A 24,460-nucleotide genomic window follows, 5' to 3' on the forward strand; every position below is an offset into this window, starting at 1 on the left:
TTTGAGAACTAATACTTGCGAAGATGTTACTATAGTTTACAGAAGCGCTTTAGTACACGGCAGGCGAGCCGAATTGCGCCTCTTAACAGCGTCCATTAATACGCTAGACAAGAGCATAATTCGAGCACGTTTGCAACGCGCTATCCCGCCATTCGGTCGGAAGGGATTCGCGTTGTTTCCGGGAATTCAAACGCCGCGAATCGATCGCGAATTGTTTTAGAAAATATGCTTCGACGCGATCGTCCTCGGACTCCTGTCAACCCTTTTCGAAGACTAATACTTTTTACTACAAGTACTAAAGACGCGTTAAAACGTAACGAATTACGTATTTGACAGTTTTCGTAGAAACAAATTGCCAAAGTGAGCCAATTTTAAGCGATCGAAATCGAAAAGACTGCTTAAATTCGTTTATACGTCTTGGTGACGCGACTAGAATTTCAGAATTTTCAGGGGAGTATCCAGGGAGAAACTGATATCCGAAGCCACGTTTCTTTAAAGTATCGTACACCAGAGACGAAACCTTACCGGGGGAAAATTGTAAGTGATACGAAGCTGGTCGGAACATTTGTCTGAGAGCAAATCGACGTTGGATCCGCTACGAAAATAAATAGCGAAGTGGATTTCGAATAAATTGGAGAATATAGAATGGCCGCATCGCGGTAGTATTGGCAGTTATCCAAGAATTTATCTACCGATGTTGGCGTATAAAAATTTCAGCGTTATCAGGATTGAACCTACGGCCTGTTCCTGCCGTTGAATACCTAACGAAGAAAAATAGAAGAAGCCAAGTCCGTTCGTTCATTGACCGATGCGTGTTCCATTTACGAACACGTATCTTCGTCGATCTTTTTCTTTTAATGATACAATCATCTGGCGAAATTACAAGCCTCGTCCCGTGCACCAGTCATCATTCTCGTTCTTCATCTACTGCTGCTTCCTTGCACTGATTGGCATAATAACGTATAGGTTGGACTACAGTAGATCGATATTCGAAACAGCTGCTTCGTCTCATTATGCAAACGAATTTTTTAAAAGAATTATAGCGAGAATCTTCACTTTCCGCTGTCTCAGAACAGTCTAACAACGTGTATTACAAATACTAAAAATTTAGACGCGTGCAGTTCCGAAACCACTAGTGTTTTATTAATTATTGAGCCATTGTTAGAAGCGGCAAGGCCTCCCTATTAAAGTGGTTTTTGGTTTTTGTCGATCGGACTTTTCATTTTCGAGATATCGTAATTTATGTAAAAGGTGATTTTTTAAATTCCGCTCTCCGCCTTAGAAAAGGCTATTAACGCCCATTAAAAATACTAAAAGTTTAGATGCCTGCAGTTCCGAGACCACTAGTGTTTTATTAATTATTGAGCCATTGTTAGAAGCGGCAAGGCCTCCCCATTAAAGTGGTTTTTGGTTTTTGTCGATCGGACTTTTCGTTTTCGAGATATCGTAATTTATGTAAAAGGTAATTTTTTAAATTCCGCTCTCCGCCTTAGAAAAGGCTATGAACACGTATTAAAAATACTAAAAGTTTAGATGCCTGCAGTTCCGAGACCACTATTGTTTTATTAATTATTGAGCCATTGTTAGAAGCGGCAAGGCCTCTCCTTTAAAGTGGTTTTTGGTTTTTGTCGATCGGACTTTCCGTTTTCGAGATATCGTAATTTATGTAAAAGGTAATTTTTAAAATTCCGCTCTCCGCCTTAGAAAAGGCTATTAACGCTCATTAAAAATACTGAAAGTTTAGATGCCTGCAATTCAGAGACCACTAGTGTTTTATTAATTATTGAGCCATTGTTAGAAGCGGCAAGGCCTCCCCTTTAAAGTAGTTTTTGGTTTTTGTCGATCCGATTTTCCGTTTTCGAGATATCGTAAGTTATGTAAAAGGGTATTTTTCTTAATTTGACTATCTCTGTCTCCGTCTGACGCGTCGCGCTGGGCCTCTCTGTTTCGTACGTGACTCGTGGCCGAGTGACCTAGTGGCGGCGTAGTATTTCCAAGAATTTACTACGCACTGTCTACTATCTACGCGCGCGGGGGATGAATGAACTCGCGCGAGCGCATCAAAAACGTAAACAAACTTCGGATGCTCATATCTCCGAAACTAGCCATCGCATCGACTTGAAATTAAAATCCTCATATCTCCGGAACTAATAAAGCTATCGACTCTCACAAACGCTCATTTTAAAGGGCATTTTATCCTCTACCTAATGATCACATCACCTACTATAATTTTTGCTATCTTCTATGTTTATTTTGAAATTTACTTTGACGTTATACACCCAATGAAGTTTCAGCTATTCCTACTGATTATACAACTGGTGAAACTGGATTATAAATTGTTTATTTAATTGAAAGTGAATTTAAATTTGTATACAGGATGTTTGCCTAATTACTAATCAGCATTGTTTCGTAAATGAAAGATTGGTCATTTGATCGGTCATGGTATAAGTGAAGTGTTGGTAGGTTTAGTGTTAAAAATGATTTCCGTTTGAACGAGTTCCCTCGCCGCACTGGCGAGCAAACCAAACAGCAAACGATCCCGCGGTCGAGAATATAATTACCCCGAAACGGACAGGAAATAATTTCAGCCCTGTCCAAGTACTATGCATCACTCGCGCAAACCGATCGGGAGAGGAAGTTTAACGACCGCCTGAGCGTATCCAGCACGGTCCGTCTCGATCAATGATCCCCGCTTGCGTCGTAAATCTTCTTCGAGTTCCATTTCCCGGTCGATCTTTCGGAAAAGGTATCGACTTACTTTCACGCGCAGTGAACGTCGTATGAAAGTCTAAGACGGTTCAAAACTTGGATAAGGCCAGAAATACACCATTGTCCAGGTAACTGACATGAAATCGGATCCATATCGTTTCAGTTACCCGGGAATTTTTCAACGAGAAGCGAGCAACATACTAATGCAACCTAAAAACTTTTTTAAGACAACCTATGTTCGATCATGCATCGATCTGACGTATTAAAACTTCGAACTTTAATTTTTTAGTTAGTCACATTTCGATATTGTCGTTTTAGACGGCGAAAACATAGAACCTTGGCAGCCGTGAAGTCACTATTACGTCTTGTACCGAGGGATTACAAGCTTTCCTGGTTAAGCTGTCTCTGCAAACTTTGAATTGTTGACGGAAGTGCTACCAAGCGTTGGTGAAGTTTCCAAGAGGTGATTGAAAATTCTAAATTCTCTGTCAATTTTGTTACAAAACGAACACCTGGAAACACTCTGAAATTTATCCGTGAGATAGTTTTTGAAAAATTATACAACACCTATTTGTTTTCCACTAGTCGGCGTACACTTTGAAACGGTGACAATAGCCAACCAAACTGGGTGTGCTGGAAACATATTTTCGTATAAGAAGATTAAAAAAAATTCGAGGTTTTCGATTAATTTTTTTCATCCTTTCAAAGTTAATGTCAACCAGCGAAAAATAATACGTGTCAAACATTTTTCCACAAACTACTCTCACGAATTTCACCAAAATTACTGGTTAGGCTAGTCCGCGTAGGAGAAATTGGCCGAGACACGAAAGAAGCATAATAACGTCCAATGTTCGGTATAGTTGAAAAATTTTAGCAGTCACGAGGGGGGTAGGGTAGCTGAATGGATCACCACGTGGTACGGTTTCCAGCACGACGCGTCGACGGACAACAGAGTTGGAGGTTGAAGGCAGCAGAGGGCGAGGCGGAAAGAGGTTGAAGAGGGACGGTTAGGTCGCTAGTCTCTGTCCCCGGGGGCTCAGCTGCGGCGGCACCACGGTGATCGATGTCTCCACTCTCCGCAATTTGAACAATGTCCCGCTGACTTGGACAACCTCTCTCTTTCTCTCCCCGTTTCGTTCCTTGCCCCTTTTCCGCCATTTTCCTTCTCCTCCGCTAGTTCCATACCTCGTTCCCTTTTTTTTCCTGTCCTCCGCCGACCGCCATTCTCCGCATTCCCCGCTAAAATGAACGTTATACCCAGAAACAAGGACGCGAGCCCATTCCTGTTTAATATTAGGGTGTTCCAGAAAATACGGACGCGTCTAAAAGCGCCAAATAACTGCAGAGTGTTTCCGAAATCGCGGTACGAGAGAAAAACTGTGTCGAAATTGTACGACACAATTTTTTAGACACGAGGGCCCACGTTTTGATAAAACTACTATGAAGCTTTTTAAAATGTCGCGTGGCGTATTACTTACTAATTCATAAATACGCCGTAATTGTTCTCTTTGGTACGAAGTTAGTCGTTTTGTTATTTGCTCTCTCTTTTCATAAAAGCATCCCGACTACGAGACGATTCAAATACCGTTGGGACACTCTAATATTCCGAACAGTGGTTCGATGCAAAGAGGAAGAATACGCGAGCGTACACAACGGAAAAAGCACCGACGCTGAGTGCCGCGACGACTTCTTGCCCCGATGGAAGTCTGAGCAATCGCGAGTTTCTTCGTGCGGGCTAAACAAACGCACGGGGATGAGAACGTCTGAAACGTGCCACGGAATCGAGCTTCAAAAGCCCTTGCTCGTCCATGCGTATTGTCGTGCTTTCTTATTGAGACAAGTGCTCGCAGACAGGACGATAGGAATCACGACAGACGTATCGCTGCTGTCACTTTAATACTCCTATTCTTTGCTTCTAGCGATTATCCGGTTGACTGTTTCCTTTTCTGAATCCGAAAACGGAACTAATTCGAAACCACTTCCGCTCGCTTCTTATCGGGACAAGAGCTTTCATATCGAAACGAATTTCCTCCTTGCAAATGGAACGACTTAGGAATATTACCAGACCATCGTTGAACAAACTAACAACATCCTTACTCTTTCAACATTTTCAGATATAAATTCTGAAGTTTAGCATTCTTCGGTGAAAAAATAGATTTATTGAGAGATACGTGTCATAAGGTTTCAATCATTTTCTTCTTGGTTTCGTAAAGCAACCTTAAAATTTTTGTGCAAATTTAAGAATGTTTAGTATACGAGTCTGTCGTATCTGCTATTTTGATTTTTGGAATTCCGCCTCCGTCTGACTTTTTACAGGTTTCTGTGGCTTCTACGCCGCTGGGAACCGCGGGAGTTTTTAGTTAACGGGAGTTTATCGATCACAAAAGTCGAAGGGTAGGCTACGGGCGATTCGATATTATTTTCTTCGGTGAAACTAACTTCGTATTTCCTTCCTTACTGGCTTCAGGCGTTTGCCCTGACCGTACATGTAGATTTTGGTTAGCGAGTCAGATCAGGCAGGTACGTTGAGATCAGAGTACGTTTGCCTAGAACCTTTGGTACAATAGTTCTCAAAGGGCCTGACAAGGAGTGTGCATACCTTAGATGAATACAAACAATGGCGTGGGAGAAGCCGATGGCGCGTGGAATTGCGGGGTAACTTATTCAAGGGTTACGTCAATGCGGAACACTGCTGGTACTTTGAAACTTTAAAAGCAAATTTCACCCATTGTCCGACAAATTCCGATAACCTCCAGCTATTCGCGATTGTATTAGCGCTAGCCTAAGATCGCGCGAACGTATCGCCTCGAAGATCCCCCGCGACTGTCGCGGAAAAACGATAAATTTCCTTGCACAGCGCGATCTCGAGTTGCACACTGATTCGATACACTGTCTAATAGCAAGTTATCTCATCATTTATTAACACCAAAGGATCTTTACTCGGACAATAGTAATCTCATTTGGTAAAAGGAATCGCGCAGAAAATTATTATTCTGAAAGGAAGACGATTTTATCTCCCAACGAAATAATGCTCTAACTCGTAAGGCGAAAATTTCCGCGGTACAATTAAAAGTTGCTGAAAGGGGAGCAAAGAACATTAGCTGATTAAAATCTTTCGTCCAAGAAACGTGGGAAATTTATTCGGTAGCAGTAAAAGTAACCAATTTTGTTCTGCACCGATATTAATATCGAAAAGTCTTCTTAATCGCGTACGATCGTTTCGTCGTGCGTATTTATTTAATTCTGTCGCAGACTGGAAGCCCCGAATTAATCGCGTAAGTCGTTCGCCGTAATATTATGTCGGAATTAAACGAGGAACCGATTAGATTCTCCGGGTGGAAATCAAAGGAAATTAATTTATTTGCGCGGAGATTGGTCCCCCGAAGAGAGAAACGGAGTCTTCGGGGGCGCGCGAACCGTATTGAAATTCTGTATTCTCGTTGAAAGAGTCGAGGGACGAGGAGGGGGAGGAAAAAAAGAGAAGAGGAGAAGAGAGTGGCAAACTTCTCGACGAGTTTACGCGCGTCCTTTTCCCGTCGTGGCTCGAAACCACGGAGAGTGAAACTTGGCCCCGTCTGGAGATGAAAACCGTGGCGCGTCACGGCACGCCTTCGTGAGCCAGAATCGCGGTACGATTTTAATTCCACCTCCTCGTGGAGCGCCGAAGACGGGTCTTGACTGCCGCGGAAACCTGGATATTCGGCGCTTACGTTTCGACGTGATGAATATTTAGCGTCGGTGCTTCAAAACGTTAAGACGCCTCGTAGACGCGCAACTATACGGCAACGTTAACCCTCCTCACCCCGCCCCCAACCAGTCGTCTCCTTATCCGACCGTTTCATCCCTTTCGTAATGCGACTTAACAGGTCGTGCTTCCGTCTTAACTTTCCAGCAACAGGAATTCCCTGTTCCGCCGCGTCGACGTTGTTTACGACTTGCCAACGACATTTACTATAATTACGCGACCCTTAAAAAACTACTATGTTGATGGTTCCTCTGCGGTGGTTAATGTTCGACCCTAAACTCCTGCCTCCAACGTTTTATTAACACGTTCACTGCCACGTCGCCCATTTATTATAACAAATTTGAAAGTACATCAAAGAAATTATGATTTAATTCTTCTCTCGGGAGGTCTGAGAAAAGTTTGAGAAGCACTGTGTTAGGCAATCGAGTGCTTTATCAGCTTGCTACGTCGCGTCATAAATTCTAAAGATAGCGAACGGGACGAATAAATATTTGCAAGCGCGCGTTGAAGTGATACAAAAATTTAAATTAACTAAATTGCTTGTGTCATGTATCTCCGTTGCAATTTACTATTGATAAATATAAGATTACATCGAACATACATTCTTCTTTCCAGCCGCCACAGAGACAGTTCGAATTAACTTAATTATATACTGGTAATGCGTACGGTATGAGTTGCGAGTCGATTCTGATAGTTCAACGAGCAAACGTTTCAAACAAGTTTCGTTGGAGTATTGGTACAGGGACTAGTCACATTGTACTCTTTAAGCGGCATCGTATATTTCTCTTTTCAAATTTATCATGTTCTCCGATTCTAAAACAATTTAATTCACGTCCAGAGCACAATCTACGAGTACTTTAATATATAGCTACTTCATTTTCAAACAACTACTTATTTCTCTCTATCAACGAGACCATCGTCGGTAGGAATATATTTTTAACCCATGACTAATCTTAAAAAAGGTTCAGAATGAAATTAACACGATAACGCTACCAAGACTGGAAACTACCAAGAAAATGCATTAAAAGATTAAATCTGGTATTTGCTTGCAAATTAGGTAATCCGCTTAAAACGTTACTTTGTCGCAAAGTAATACCCGCGAACGGTAAACAAGAAAATTGGAATAATTGCCCGAGATACATTAAACACGGCGAAACTACGATAATAACGAAATACCCGGCGAACGTCTAATCAAGCGCGGCGCGCATAGGACTAATTACACGGCAAGCTGCAAAATAATTAGCGCGGTAGGTCGCGGGATACCCGTTATTAACGAGAATTAACAGCGTTGGCAAATATTTCTACGCTGTTGGCGAGAGCCGGGCTCGCGTTCCTCCCTTTTCCCCTTTAGTTAATAATAACGAGAATCGCCAACTGTCGCGGATTTTAATTCGAAATGTTCAATTAGCGAGCGACCAGCGAGCCGTGACACGGCCGTATCATCGCCCGTAACGACTGCCGTCGTTCTTCGGCCAGCATAACAGGCGTAAATTGGAAAGTGATACCGAATTCACGCGTCACTGGGTGCACCGTGCGATCAGCGCGTTAATTATAGATATCAGGGGGGCGGGAGGAGGGGTACCGTTGCGTCGCGAGTGTATTTTAGGTAATTGGGGGTGGGCCATCGGCAAAATCGTCGAGCACCCTTTTCCCGGCGTCCAACTTTTCGTGAAAACGTGCGCGTTGATTTGCGTAGACGGGATACAATAAAAAAAAAAAACGACGTGGGGGGAACGAAGCAGATTTTAAAAAGTTCGGCCATTTACACCAGTCTCCCTCCCTCCGCTGCGTTTAAATCGTTCGACGAGACGCGTAACTCTCGCTACGTTAATAATTTCGCTCGCTCGAGATCACGCCTTTTTGTTCTCGTTGTTGCAACGAGAAAATTAGCCGAGGAGAGGTTCGAGTGGAGATTCTCTGTGTAATCGATACCGGCCAGCCGCCGAGTGTGTCGAAATGTTGAATTATCTCCACGTTCCGGTTCATTATACGGGATACACATTCGCGAATTAACTTCTTGACGAGACAAATTCGTTGACTTCCTACCAAGGATGTTGGAGAAATTTCGACAAGATGCGTACTGTGAATTTTATAACCTTAATCTTGACCAACAGAATTTATTCTGGAACAAATCGAGCAAACCAAATAGCACATTTCGCTCTGATAATAAATATTTGAACGCGTTCAGTTCTAAATACTTTGTATTTTAAGTACACAGCCGACTTAGCAGCGTCGCTGTTTGCAACCCCCTCCGTAATGCTCTATGAATAATTTCACTGTAGTTGATAAGAGGATTACGATTTCTAGTAACGCTTCCTCGTCTCAAAGACGAACAATATACTACAAAAGTGACTATTATTAATTTACACGCGAATATTATTTCGCTATTTAGCATCGATGAAAACAAATACACAAGTTTCTTTTCGTTTACAGTGGATCATCGTTGCAGCGCGCGAATACGAGTGAATGCAACTGTATTTGGAAGATGCAGAGAGTCCCCGGGAGCGTTCGACGAGGAATGGTTTGGTAATTCAACACACGGTGGATTTGGATGCCGCGGACGGGAAAACGCGGCATTCGTGGGGCCGTTTGTGATTTAGCGCGATAGTCGTCGCACGATTTCGTCGAGTCCGTGCTTGGGGAACGAAAGGGTGCGCGGGTAGACCAGCGTCACCCATAGAAGCGTCCACCTACCGGTTTGTACTTCCTGGCGGATGACTCTCCGGTGTACTGGTGTTAGGGATCCATTAGCTAATGGCCGCGCCAGCCATCTGCTCGAAGCTAGCTTTTATTCGCCCGTTGCGGCGCTCTCTCTTTTTCGCTCTTTGCAACCCTACCACCTCGTCTTTTTCTCGCCTCCCTTCGTTGTCCCGCGGCTTAGCCCAGACCCATAACGGGGACCACCGATTCATTTATTCGCATCTTTCTTTTTCCCCCCCCCCGTAAGCGAACCCCTTGGCCGCCGCGGTTCTTTCGTGGTTTTCGTTCAACATCGGATGCCCGCTACGCTGGTGTTTGTTTCGTTCCTTTCACGGGCCGGAGAAAAGTCCAGAATTGTCCTCCGGTTTGCGCCAACGAAATCGACCGAACCACGCACGCGTCCTTTTCGTTACGCTGTTCGCTGCTTCCGCGTAGAAGATGGCCGAAATGGCCGCATTTTCGCTAGTTTTCGCCCCTACGTTTTTAACAAGCTGGTATTCCATAGATCAGTATCGTAAATGAATATTTATTAACCCTTAAATGGATTATTGGGGCCACTGTATGTCAATGTAATTATTTGAAAATTTTTTATAATCCTCCATTAATTCATTATTTTTTAAATGCTTTAAAGGAAACATTAAAAGTCAACATTAAGTAAAATAATTCAGTTGCGATTGAGAATCCACTTAAGGGTTAATGGACTGATCGATTGTTAGTAGCTTTTATTTAGTTTAAATTTTCCTCTGGGAAAGCTACGAGTACGTATCTCTGACAGTGGCGTTCTCATAATCTTTCTATTTCGTCGAATGGCATTTTACGAGAACCACCCGTATTCGTGATAGTTTTAAAGAGAGGCTCGATAACATCTGTAACCTTCTTTGTCGCGTGTGACTGATCGTTTTGCAACAGCTACCAGCAACGCGATCGTGCGACTCTAATGCACGGAATGCGCAACCATACGAGAACTATGTCAACGTTATTGCAGCGTACGTTCTTCGTCCAGCCGTCAGTCCGTTATTTATACGAGCACATTTTTGCCGCTAGTAAAATTATATCCTCGTAAAAAATTCAAAGAGATACATGCGGGATTTAATTTCCAGACACCGATGCTCGGGCAGTCGGGAACGAAAACTGCTTGCACTTTCGGAAAAAGTACCATTCTAATCCTCTGTATTCGTGGAATTTGACTGTTTTTTCTCGAAATGAACCACGTTTTTAAAGAAACTACGATACTGTAAAGAAAATCATTATGAGAAGCCAAATTTACTTTGTTCGAGTGCAATTAACATTCGATCGACTATTAATTAGTAGAATAAGAAATAGGCTGAGGAAGACGACGGAAAAACATCTCAAAAAAGAAGAAAAACTATACTACACTGTGCAATAAGACTGAGTAGATAGTAGGTAATAAGGAAAGGAAGATATATATTTATATAACGTTTTATAATTTTCTATATTATTTCGATATGTAACTACAGATAAGATGTTGGTTTGTAAGAGTGGAAAGGAGAGAAAAGAGAAAAATTGTTAAACTACTGAAACTGAAACTGACTATTAATTAGAAAATGTGCAATATTTGCTGGGACATCGTAAATACGACAGTATTTACTCGGCGTTAAATTAATTTCTAAATCATGGACTCGCTACCTAGTAGCTTAACTTAAATATTTTCCATACGATTAAAATAGAAATACCAATAATGAACAATAAGTATACTGACCTGAAGGATAGCTTGAACTTTGGAATCCTAGTACAGTCCTTTTTCCAACGAACCCTGCAACAACACGAATCGTAAAAATTAATAAATCGTTTCACCAAACAATATTTCGAGGGATTCATTCAAAATTGCGGGATCGGGAGGTCTCGCGCGAGAGCTTTCTTTGTCTCCGTTGGTATTGAAATCTCATAGACGTCCGCGTAGCCGTATCCAAGAAAATTCGTACTCGTCGAGAAAATAGCTGGAAAAATCTCGAGAGTGGCCTCGATCTTTTAACCGTGGCGCGCCATGGTATCGCGGTCACCGCAACAGAAACGAGAGGCAGCTCACGAATCGCCAAGATTTACAGAAATATTTTGACAGAGATACACGTAGGAACGTTGCATATTTCATCGGTCACGGTTTCCACGGGATCGAGGAGTCTCTCTCGGAAGGGTTCTTTGTCTTCGTTTGGTAGACTGGTCGGCTCAAGGGCTTACGAGTGAGGCTGCGAGGTTGAAAGGGCTATGCTCGGGTACTTAAACGCGTGATATATGCGATATACACTCGATGCTGCCCACAGGTACTTACCTGTGTACTCGCGGGCAGGTAGAGGGCATGATCTAAGGCCGACTTCTACACATGTTCGCCTACTTTACATTGCGGTGAGTAATGCGCCACGGACCTGGCATTAAAAGCGCCAGTAAAGTCGGCTTTGCCAAAGGGTACAACGCCGGCGACTGGTACCAGACGCCGTGCGTCGGGAAGATGGACGAGAGGATACGTACCGACGCTAATAATATGTCATTAAAAGCGGTCGTTTAATAAAAAGTAAACAGACGAAACTTTCACGCATCGCGATTATGTGCAAATGCAATTTCCAGCCAGTTTTTTATTCGGCAGCCAACGGAGGGCCGAGCTGATATCATCGATATCGTCCGCGCGTCCTTTCAATGTAAATTTCGCCAATTGTTATTGTACCGCGATAACCCGTCGATGGAAATCGCCAGATACGCTCGGTCAGAAAATTTCAAACGATTCTAATTCGATTGGCTTGGTTCGTTCGATTATACAAATTAAATGTTTCGTTGTACGTTATAATATTCATATGGTTTCTCGGTGATATTTTAAAATTATAATCTGTTAGAGACGCGAATACCTTCTCGACCGACAGTAAAAGAAATGAAGCATTTAGATTCAATGATGACGTTCAAGATATCGTAAGCTGAAAGTCACGCGCGTCGAACGTTCCGATCGTCGATCGTTTTGATAAATAAATGGTTGCCGATGGCCGCCGACAGCGAAGGTTAAGAGTAGTGAAATTGAAATTCACGCTGCGGCCGCGCGTACGAGCGATTCAATCGCATCGGGCGGCGATTTTGCATTTAATATTGCGCTCATTGTTTGTATGCGGTGGGATTAATTTTGCGTCGCGGTTTATTGGTTACGCCGAGCATATTGCTGGCTAATTTACCTATCGAAGGCTGGTAGACTTCACCTATGCTCGATAAACATTATTGTTCGATCGTAGATTATATCTACACGCGGAACGTAATCGTCCCATTGACAATACAACGTTACTGCCTTTTCAACCGATACCGGGGAAGCGATTTATTCGTTTATCGCTTCCCATCGGAGGTTCGTTTACTTTAATCGCTACAAAATTACATAATCACTGTTTAATAAAAATTTATAGAGAAGACATTTTCAAACTATTTTTAAAACAAATATAATGCACAGAAAAATTTCCATAGGTATCGTAGTTGCTAGAAACGTAGACGTTGAAGCAATTATTTGATTGCTAATTGTTCAGCTATTTCTCTCCGACAAAATCAACCAGTTTTTAAAATCCTTCGAGGGTGCACGCTGCTCGAGTAACTACTGTACACAAGCCGACGTTGTTGTTTTGGAGTTTCACATTACACGTCTGCTTTCCTCCAAGAAGTGCACCTACTAATTACCTGCTGCGTCAGTCTCCTCGTTAACTGTAGACGAGCAAATGGAACTGAGAACAGAGAGGAATTCCGAAATAACGGTTAACTCGTGGCAACCAGTACCGGGGATCAATTCGAAATTTCCGCCGTCAGGATTCGCGATTTCCTTTCCGCGATCCCGACTTCCGTCGCTTTTAATTATCATCCCGTTCAATTAAAATAGTATTGTTTCATAAATATAACATCGATACGTTAATATGCGATAAATTGCAGAGCGAGCGATAAACATTTTCATCAACAACGCTCGACTGAATTTATATTCTGCCCCTTATTTACGCGATGATTTTATACACCGTAACGGGAGAAAGGAAAATACAGATTCAATTTAGACTTAAATGCAACTTAAAAATACGATATTTTTGCGATAGCCAAAATTTATATAGGAAAACGTAAAGGATCGAAAATTTTGACTCGTACGAGAATAAAATTCGGATTGAGAAACACTGAGGCATCCCAGATATCGATAAAAGGAATATTCGATAAAATCAGTGGTAAATCGTCGGAGCGATGGTCGCCGACAAACCAGAAGTAACAGTCACGATGATAATACGATTTGCCGAGCGTTGTTCTTCTTTTTCGTGCCGCGACTCGCGATTAGCTATCCGCTCGGAAGTTTCGACGTTGACTGGAACCAATTGTTTCCTTCCACAACTGCTCCTCCTAATTACTCGTCGACAGCGGAGCCCTCGCTCGGACCATCCCCCTTTTTCCCGGAGACAGAGACGCGGCCAGCGAAGAAGCAATCAAGGGAAGAACGAAGGGGGGAAAAAGTAGAGACCGGTCCGGTGAATCGAACGGCAGGATTCGACAGATGAAGAGGAAAACGCGAAAGGAAGACGAGGAGGAGGAGGTGGAGGAGCCGAGACGCGTGCACGGTACGCTCCATTCATCGCGGCAGCCGCCTTTATGTACAGTAAAATTACATTGAATCACAACACGTTGTCTGGCCTAATTAACGATGCTCGACGCACAACAAAGTTGCGTCTCTCGCGTCCCTCGGGACCGAATAATTGAACGATACGACTTAACACGCTTCCTGCGTAGCCCTCGTAACGAGATGCCAGTTTTGCATGTTGATAAAGGGTCGTCTAGCATTTTGGAAACGTTGATTCTTCCATTGTTTACCCGACGGTTTGCAAACTTTCTGTAAAGCGTTTAATCCGAGCTGGATCTGGTTTATTTGAAAATCGTAAAGTAAAATAAATCATACATCTCTCTTGGTAATTTATAAAGGGTCTACGATTTCGTTTACCTCATCAAAGTATTTCCAAAAACTGATCTATCTAGATCTGGTTTATTTGAAAGTCGTAAAGTAAAATAAATCATACATCTCTCTTGGTAATATATAAAGGGTCTACGATTTCGTTTACCTCATCAAAGTATTTCCAAAAAATGATCTATCGTCTTTAGGGGGATCTCTTTGAGAGAGTTTGGAAGTCGGTGTTCCGGGGGGGTTCTCGATGAAACGGTAGGAAGAGTGTTAAATGGCGCAATAGCCTCTAATGGCTCGAAATAAGTAGCTGAAGAGAAACAGAAGAATGAGATCAAAGGGTGCGGACCGTGGTGAATCGAATCGAGTGGCACGCCGGAGGAACAGGAAGCGAGGAACGCCGAGGAGAAATGAACAACTAAGCGGGTACACATCGGTGTCAAAGTGGTCGAAGGCTGCCAGGGGTTCTTTGTTGCGCCGCTCGAGACGCCCGGGCATTATTAAAATTGGCCCCGCGGAAACACTTAAAGACTCGGTCGGCCGGTGGTCCGAACCCCGGAGGCGTCTGAATTACGAGCCAATGTACGTTTTCAAACGGCAACACGGACGACACTTACTTCCATCCTTTCATCGGAACTTCGCGTGACGAAGTGAAACCGACGACGTCGAAGCATTTCGAATCACCGGAATGATTTACGCGCCGGACCGATCGTTCGCGCGAGACGCCGTTTAGAAATCCAGTTGCATTCAACGATGTTGTTCTTTTGGAATTTAAATTGCCACCTTGTGCATGGAAATTCAAATCTTCGTATCGTTTAAGCGTACGATGTACCGATTATTGGCCGAGCAGATGGTAAATATGTAAATAGATATTTATATATAATAGCTACACTTAAATCTGTCTGACCCAGTACGGTCGATCCTTTTTTTCTCGTTACGATTTTAGCAATTCTGCGACCGTATCGCGTTATAATATTATTTGTGGGGGGAACGAACGATAGCACAGTATCGACATGCATGGACTTTTATGGTTTCGTATAGGAATTCTCGTTGTACGGACTATCATACTCGAAGGCTGCCCTTTCTTGGAAGCACGAAGCAATCTCGAAGACGCTTCCATTGCTTTATCTGTGCATTCATGGGACTGTTGGCCGTCGTCCGGCTGTATCGAATGTCCTGACTCAACTTGATTGCCGTAATACCGGGAAAAAGCTTAACGAACGGATTGTTGCTTCGTCGACAGTCGAAACGTGAGGCTGTCACGACGCCCGATGAATGTCTAACAAGTTACGAGGCATTCGTTAGTCGCATGCAGAACCGTCTCATTGAGACGCTCGTGCGAGCGAATATCTCCATCCGCGGCTAAAAGTATTTTTCGACACCTCACCTCCGGCTAATTAAATTGTAAATTATATTCCCGACACGGTTCCTTCTCTTTATACGCGATATCGCGCGTCGCGTGATCCCCTCGTATCGTCGATAAAAAGACGACGGGGGAGTGTCGAGGGGATGTAACGAGTCGATTGTCGTCGCGTTCGACGTCGGAACGCGAGATCGCCGCGACGAAGAATGACTGCTTGATGTGTAACGACGAGTTCATCGGACAGAGACGAATCGCGTGCAATGGAAAAAACTGCCCAACGATCCCGCCACTCAGAAGTCGTCAGTTGTCGTCTGATTATCGAACTTCCGTCGCTGTTGGTCATAGTCGATGCTAATTGCCGGATAGTTGATCGCCCCGGAAACTCCGTTGGCTTTGGTGATTTACGACTTAACGGGTGACTCGCCATTTTGTTTTTCGGAAATATTTGTCGAGAGAAACTCTTGCGTTTCTCTGAGCACACGAGGAGAGTGAGAATTGCTAAATTGCTAGCGGAATAATTTTCAAACGTTTTAAGGGACTATAAATGTTTGCTGAAAGTGATGGATGCGCGATGATCGCCTGCCTGATAATGCGAATCAATCATTAGCTCGTAAAATTCCAACTATGGATTCCCCGTTACTAGTTGATTAACGCTGAAAAAGGAATGGAACGAAAGTTTAGGCGCTTCGAGTAAATAGTTTCATCGCGTACACTGTCGTTTAAAAGTTAGTCCTAAAATAAATTTAGTTGATAGGATGCATTGTCGTTACAATTCTTTCTGTACTATTGCAGTCAAATATTAGTCTCCTATCGTGCCCAAATAATGAAACAAATATATTAGATCGTTCTTGAACAGATTCCCATTTTAATAAGATTATATGCATAGAAAATCTTTCTTTGATAAATTTGGGAACGCGATCCAGAGTTTTGAACGGCAGTGTACGTCAGATAGAAATATATTTCCGAACTTGTAGACCCTGGCGCGAGAAATAGCTTGATGGACGATCATCAACGAGGTCTAACGGGAAACGCGCTATGGATTTCGACTTGTCGAACGAATGACGAGTGAAACGAACTTTAAAGGAAGATCGTACAGAGACGAAATGGGACACGGGCGCATGCAGAGGGAGGACGAAAATTGTCAGTCGGGATTAACGTTGTCCGTAGGCTCCAGCGTGCATTACGTCCCAGGAAATATTGGCAATAATTCAAACGAACGTTCCCTCGTACCTCTGCTAGGTTCCTGGGTCACAGTCTATCGCATCGAACGATTATTTCGATAAACGACAAATTCTGGAAATTCAGTTTCCAACTCGAATCGGTCGACAGTGAAACGTGCACGAGTCATCGACTGTAGTTCGAGTAAAATGGGAAAATTGTTTCTGAAATCAATATTTATTTACTAAGTAGGCGAATTGTCTCATTTACAATATAGATAAACGAATTTTACGGGTTACCGAGAGCAGCTGTTTATACAAATAATAGTTTTATATTTAAATATTTATCTATAAAGTTGAAATAAAATTGTTCGTTGCTTTGAATAATGATATTATCGAGATAAGTTGATATAGTACCGTTATCTCGCGTTAAACATAGTAAGAATACATATGATTAGAAGACAGAAATACAAATATCGATGTGTGATGATCATCCATCAAGTTATTCCTCGCTCCAGGCTCTAGAGTTAGAAAAATGTTCCTATTCGATGTACACTGAAGCTCAAAAGTTTGAGGCAACTTTTGATCTTCGCACAGGATAGGTTATCGTTATACTTGTGTATATACGGTATGTCTAGTGATAAATTCAATAATTTTAACCGTAGATCTCTTTTACGTTGATTAAAAAGGAAAACTTTACTTTTTCGAACGTTTTAATGAATTGAAAGTTTTGAAATACGTAATATCCGCAGATGAACCCGCGCAGAGAAATTTGTTGGAATTAAGAGTTTTCATCATGATTGGCTTTAATGTACCTCCAAAGGGTATTAATATTATTCGCTATTTTCGCATCAATGGGTAGAATGTTTCTAAATAGCATGCACTCGTTATATGTATAATAGCTTAAAGCATTCGCATGAATGCGAGAAAATGATATATTCAATACACACGGTAATTTCTCAATTTTATTCAATTTTACCTTTCACGAAAGATCAATTTACAGAAATCCATCAACGTTGCTATACACATTTCATATTCAAGTACATGCAATTGTTATGATATTAATTACGTTGTTTGCAATTATTATAATAATAATTTTAAAGTAAAATAACGGTGCGCGTTAAATTATTGAATCAAATATCGATATTCTGATTAATTTAAGATATTAATTACCGTTCAAAGGCTTTACTGTAACTTCAAATTTAATCAGAATTAATTACATGTAATTGAAATTGTATTTCATTATATAACAGACATTTCGTCGCGCAATTCAACGAATATTACAAACGTCTCTCGTTTAATTATAAAAGCGCCAGAAAGGGTAGCCAGAAAAGAATGTTCGGGATCAATATGAATTTTCATTTAACATTCCGACGTCATGGTCGACAACATGTAACGCACAAGTCGATGTTCGGAGAAATGCGAAGAATTTCATAAATCCTGTCCCGATTAATTTTCAATATTAGTGTCGCCACTACATCGTCGATAATTAGGCAGAATTCTTATGTGAGCAGAATTTCGGATCGTTGTGCGCTCGACTGCTGACTCTTCGTTGTAAATACGCTGATCCCTTTTGAGCTCTACGCGCGTGCATCATTTCCGCGAAAATGCCTCCCGATATTGAACATCCGCTCATCTAACCGCGCATCTCGCGGTTATACGAGAAATTGCTTAACGAACAGGATACAGAACGGAACTAGCTATACTAATTTCGTACCATGGAACACTTTACCGCTTCCAGCGGACCGTCAGAGTATCCAACAACAGAGCTTTTTAATACGTTGGTTGCTACACCTGTTTTCCCCGTCTAGGGATATCCTCGACATTTTTGCAAATTATAGCATCACGAGTATCTGAGGAAATATTCTTGTCACGTATATTTATGTATTCTTTAAATTGTCAAAAGCACAACAGTTCTTCTAATTATTCTTGTTATTTTCTTTCCGGAATAAAGTTATTTTATTTTCATACGAATGTTGAGATTGTTATCTAAGAATGACAAAAAGACATTTTCCTGGCTTCGTTCCATCCAGGGGAAAGAAAAGCTACGCGCATTGTTTGATGCAACAAGAGAAGTAGCAAAAGACATTGTTGGATTCTGTCCACTGTCTACGTTATACTGCCTTCTTTATTCTAGTTATAATTTAAATTACATCACTCGAAATAGAAATAAAATAAAGTCGAAAAGATGTGTAAGTTAGAGGGTTGATTCCATCATTCAATCGATAGGACTCTTACTAATATAGATTACTCCTCTCTTTCACGAAGATAATGTAATTTTTAACAGAAGTAGTGTTGATATCAAACTCCATTCTGTCGATAGAAATTTTTTAAATATGTATCAGTTAATGAATCTTGCTATCGCGTAGTAAAAGTGATTTATTTGAATCGATTTTAAATAAGCTTGGCGTAAACGCAGAAGTAGTAAAAATGTCCGATTAAAAACTCGTCGAGGAAAATCGTGTCATTGATCAACGTGGTTCCGGGATGGGGAAAGGGTAGAAAATATATTATAAATGAAATTGTCGACGCTTTTGAAGGAAACACGTTCGTTAATACAAGTTCGAGCGGTCGGTTCTTGAATATTCATCCCGCACGATGTTTCACAATGCGCCATTGTTGCATTTCAATAGAACGGTTCTCATTGTTCAAATGTAATGCTTGCACGAGCCGACCGCGAGTGGGGTCGCTCATAAACACTGACAAGCGTGAGAACCACGAGACGCTGCTCGAGCTTTCGCGGCGTACGCTAATTTTTGCGACGCGACGCCTCGAATCTCATTGCCTCTTTAATTAAGGGGTAAGCTTATGCCACCTTCGTAGCGAAAAAGAAGGTCGAAAGCATTGTTTCCGTAGCGAATGATACTTCGAACTATTAACCATTACCATGTACCTAAATAATTAAAATTATTGAATAAAATAGTACCTGAAGGAAAACTAATTAATTCTAAGTAAAATTTTTATACGATTCAATGGCATCTATCGTTCTAGAAAACAATTTTTTCCCCCCCAAACGTATTAATGCATTTGCATTTTTTTTTTAAATAAAACAACCCGAATTGTGTTATATAAATCAATTTTTTGATTCGCATCTACGTACAGGTGTAGAATAAAGGTATCGAAAATTCAATATTGTAGAAAATATTTCACATTTTCTCTGCACGATTTTTTTTTGCAAAATAAAGTAAATTTGCGCCGTTTTGTTTCGGCGAATAACTGGAAAAAAAAATTCGAGCGAATTGTTCAAATTTTGACGGTGAATGACGAAACGATCCGTGAAAAATATGAGAAAACGTATAGAAAAAAAATGTTTAGACCGATGGAAGTACGTTTGACTACTTTTTGTAGTATTCTGAAATAAAGGGAAATAAAATATTTGAAAATATGGGACAAATATTTGCAGTTCTTTTCAAATATTTTATTTTCAAAAATGATCTGAACTAAACTATTTTCTATTTACTATTTTAAATAAGCTTTCGAACCTGTGGTTATTCACAGCTATCAGCGGTAGTTTTACGCAAAGTTTCTTTCATTCAACTATGTAAAATTCGTGATAATCACTTGTACCGCGAGCCGCAGCGTGTTTCAACAATCAAAAAACGTAATTACTGCATTCAATCATCCTTTTCAAGCATATTACTGGACAAAGCTACATTGACCCCACAATTATTCACGCAACTGTAATATCTAAACGGGAGGGATTTAACTGAACATTGAATTTCTACCTCGCGTGGAAATTGTTTCACGGCGTCTGAAATTTCGTAATCGCATAACATTTACTGAATATTATTCAGTACAGTTGAAGTATTCGTGCGAGTTGCAGAGTCCTGCGTTCCCTGTGATTTTCGTTAAAGTTGCGTTGATACTTCCGGTATGAGTCGATTAACTCTTTCACTCGCGGCGTGTTAAATTTAGTAGATTGAATTTCGTACGTTTTAAAACAGAATGGAAAGCAACTTCGCCTGTTATTTCGCGTTTTCCCATATTTTGTGCATGCATACTAACGTCGTTGAATGCGTATTGTCATCCACCCTCTAACGAAGCAATTGAAACGAGACATTTATTTATTTATTTCTCTCGTAAGCAGAACGAGGATCCAACAACGTTGATACGTATAATTAACGTAACAACTACGATTAAATAAATTCTGTATTCTTTATTAGTTGGAATAAAAGAGCAGATATTTAACTAAATAATACTAAATAATACTTTCAGAAAGTACTTCCACTCGAATCAACTTAAATCAAGCCGCGTCGTAAGATCCGCGTTCAAACGACTGTAATTACTAGGCGGAATTATTTCGTGGTTTCGAACCTCGTGCAAAAAGTAGAAAAAAAGGAAACTCGTTCCTGTCACGGGGAACGGAGGCCTCTCGCGTTTCTGAAATCGAGAAAATCGAGACACGCCTGTGACGGTAAGGGGATAATTGCACTTTTGCGATCGGTTTCGCCGACTCGTTGCTCGAAACTACCGCGTGCCGTTGCGGTGGGCTCTGTGATATTAAATGTAATTGGCCCCCGTGTCAAGCAGTACTTTCCTCCGTAACTGGATGATAAATGACCGTTCCCGTCCATAGTGTGTGTGTCAGATTTCTCGAGAAACGACGATTGCGTGAAAGTAGTCTTAATCTGCTTCTTCGTCCCGGACAAATCGTGAGAATCTTTACCCTCGACGCGGGAACGAAAGAGACGCGAACAATATAAAAGGCACGGTTCCGTGTTCTGGAGACCGAAGATACGGAAGCGTTTTGGCTGCAATGCGATTAGGATGATTCCGTAATAATCACGCTCGATCGTGCGTATTGCGCAGCTCGATGTTCCAGAAAATTTCAACGAAAATCGCTCGAGAAAAACAATAACTATGTTCAATTATTTAGTAAAGATAGGTTTCTTAGAGCTTTCGCTCTTTCAACTGATGTGTGAAGAGTTGTAACTCTGTCAACATTTCTTGCTTTTATTTTTATGAATTTTAGACGCTTTTTAGTACAACATTTAACATTTTTATAGCGATTTTTTAGAAACAAGGTACGTCACCAAAGTAATAAAAATATCTGAAATCAACAGAGAATATGAAATATGTTTCTTTTAATATTTTTTCTCACTTAATTAAAATGTATCGATTTCGTGTGACCATTCAATGAGGACGTCGAACAATTATATAAGATTCGTTTCCAATACTAAATGTTAACCTCTAGCAATGCCTCCCCTCCGAGATATACAGTGAGGAACGAAATTGAACTAATAAACGTGTTTTTGTAGAAAATAATAATTTATTTATATATTTAATAGAGAACGAAAAGAATCTGTTGTATATATCATATTAATTAACAATTGTTTTACCGCAATTAGCAGGTAGCAATTTTTTTCAACTCGTTTTTGTTTGCCAGTGAAGGTTGGTTCGCAGATAAAGAATTTTTTTCTTGAAAGTGCGTAGGATTTCGGGGGTATGTCTATTCGCCAAAAATGATTGTATTTAACCCCTGCAATCAAAAATAATTTTTCCAGAACGATTTGAAACTTTTCATTTTTGCCAAAAAATGTAGGCACCTACCCCCTGTCGATTTTTCTTAAAAATTCGTTTTTGATTTTTAATAATTTTGTTTGATGCCCTACAGAAAAATTGTTTAATACTTTTTTGTAGGTATCTATGAGCTCTACTTCAAGGAAATCTTTCCTCCTCGACGATAATAAGCGATCGCACGCTCGGCGAGTTAACGACCACCGCGACGCACCGGGGGATGCGATTCGCGTCGAATTCACGGGGTCCGTTTTCCTCCTTCGACACGCTTACAAGCGGAATTGCTTAATGACGATACTCGTTCTCCCGTTCACTTAGTTTAGTATGATGCCAATGGGGAAACCGCGACATAAGTGGATGGTGTCCTGTGTGCTTCCAAGCACTTATACGGTTAAGTGCACCAAGGGATGCCAGAGGGTGCAGTCACACCACCGATGAGTACACGCTACCAACGCGAGGGGATGCTGTGGCCAGACTGGTTGCCGTTGCTTTTCCCGAATTTCGTGTTGCACGAAGACTTACCTAACCGAACATCAGCGACAAATATCGCCCGTGAATACAGATCTTTTTTTCTGTCGACCACTTAGATTGTTGATACCAGAGAATGGTTAAATAATCTACTTATTAGACACATATATTATATTACACGTGTAATATTTTATAATACTCACAATATGATTTTGATTTTGGCACGTGTTTACTTTACAAGGCTCTAATATAGACTGAGATGATCGACACACATATACAATACATAATGACTCTATATAAGCAGATAACTATTCTTAAATTTACGGTTAGTTTTCTGTCGAGGTTCATCAGCAGGTAAAAACAGATCTCGTTTCTTGCTAATTGCTCGCCATTCCAAATTGTTGTTTGAAACAGGCTTTCGTTGATCTCGCCTGAAGGTTGATTCGCGAGAGCGAGTAAACACTTTTATCGTATTACTAAAAAATCTGCTTTATTAATTCGCTCGTTCCTCAAAGCCCGTTCTTGGTAATTAACAGCCGAGCTCGATACCGAGCTCCATTGTTTAACTCCTTCGTAAATTAAACGAAAGAATTATTTTAATCCCCCTCGGAGATAACATAAAATTCGAACCGCGGCTCCGGAGGGCAGGGAATTTATTTCGCGAAAGTTTCGTAAGCACCGCGGAAATTATCGGCCGGCGAACGACAACCGGAGAGGACAGGGACGAAGAGATGGTACGTGGAAGGGCGGTTCGAGCGCGTAAAAAGTCGTCAATATGAGAGAGTGTCCATCGCGGGGAGGGGGATGGTTGCAGTCGGGGGGTTTTTCACGGCGGCCAGCCCCGTCGTTCTCTGTTCTTTCCTTGCCCGTGTTGCTTGCTTTTTTATCGTTGGTCCACGTGGCCGGAGGTACGCGCGCTGTCAGATCAAAAGCACGAAAATGCGGGGGAGCTGCGGCCTGCGTCCGACAGAAACAATGAAAGCAAATACGGGCAATGGAAAACTACCAGCACAAAAGGACGAAAAAGCGGTCATTGCGAGTAACAAAGGGCCGCGCGCGGAAAAGTACCGTGGATATCCAGTTTGGGCAAACACCAAGGTGAATAAAAAAACAATGCACACATACCGGCTGAAAGAGGGAGGGAGAGGGGGAAACAGGCTGCTGCACGACGGCGATATTGCCCAAAAACCACCGACTGCGGACCCGATATATCGGCGGTCGCAGACGTAACCGTCATATGCTCCGTTTTACCGACGTGTGCAACGCGCGTCAGGTAAAAACAGGGGTCGGTCGATCGATCGAGGTTAAAAATAACGTCGAAACTGCCGAGCGAAAAAGAAACCCGCCGATCGGGGGACACGGTAGCGATAATTGAACGTAATTTGTCCAGCGAAATACCCGCGAAACGCAAACTAATGCCGGCGAGCGACGTCGCTTATCGCGTCAATTTGCGCGTCGAATGAACGCCGTTGTACAAATTACGCCCCTATGACGCTAGGTTCGTGTTCGAACCACAAATAACGGAAGTCTATTTTCGCGGATCGAACAACCGTCCCCGCTCGGTGCTCGAAAATCCCGAAAACCTGCCTAAATACGAGGTTTTCTTTTTATTTTTAACGTTTAAAGTTGTCGTGATATTTTCAGTGTCTCATTTTGTTAGCAAAGTCATCTTCTGTAAATTTATTATTAATATTTTGCAATTTGTAGAAAAATATCGATCAATTGAGCTAGATCATAGACGATGCGCGATAAAACTATGCATAAAAAAAAAACAAATATAAGGATTAATCGATTCATATATGTATTTCCATTGTTTAGTAATAGTTACATATGAATCTATAGAGGTAGACATGTTTGTAGTTTCGTTTTTCCCCGATATTTTCAATATTTCCTGATATGTT

The 24,460-nt window shown here is 41.5% G+C and overlaps 1 protein-coding gene across 3 annotated transcripts in view; it reads right to left on the bottom strand.

Moving 5' to 3' along the window:
* LOC143342399 (discoidin domain-containing receptor 2) overlaps positions 1 to 24,460 on the bottom strand; it is a 192,359-nt gene that overhangs the window by 132,070 nt on the left and 35,829 nt on the right. For all 3 annotated transcript variants that reach the window (XM_076766227.1, XM_076766225.1, XM_076766226.1), the window contains exon 2: positions 10,875 to 10,928. The gene's annotated coding sequence lies outside the window, so the exon portion shown is untranslated. The remainder of the gene's footprint in view (positions 1 to 10,874; positions 10,929 to 24,460) is intronic.

Source organism: Colletes latitarsis, chromosome 6 (genome assembly GCF_051014445.1).
Source record: "Colletes latitarsis isolate SP2378_abdomen chromosome 6, iyColLati1, whole genome shotgun sequence".
Taxonomy (NCBI): domain Eukaryota; kingdom Metazoa; phylum Arthropoda; class Insecta; order Hymenoptera; family Colletidae; genus Colletes; species Colletes latitarsis.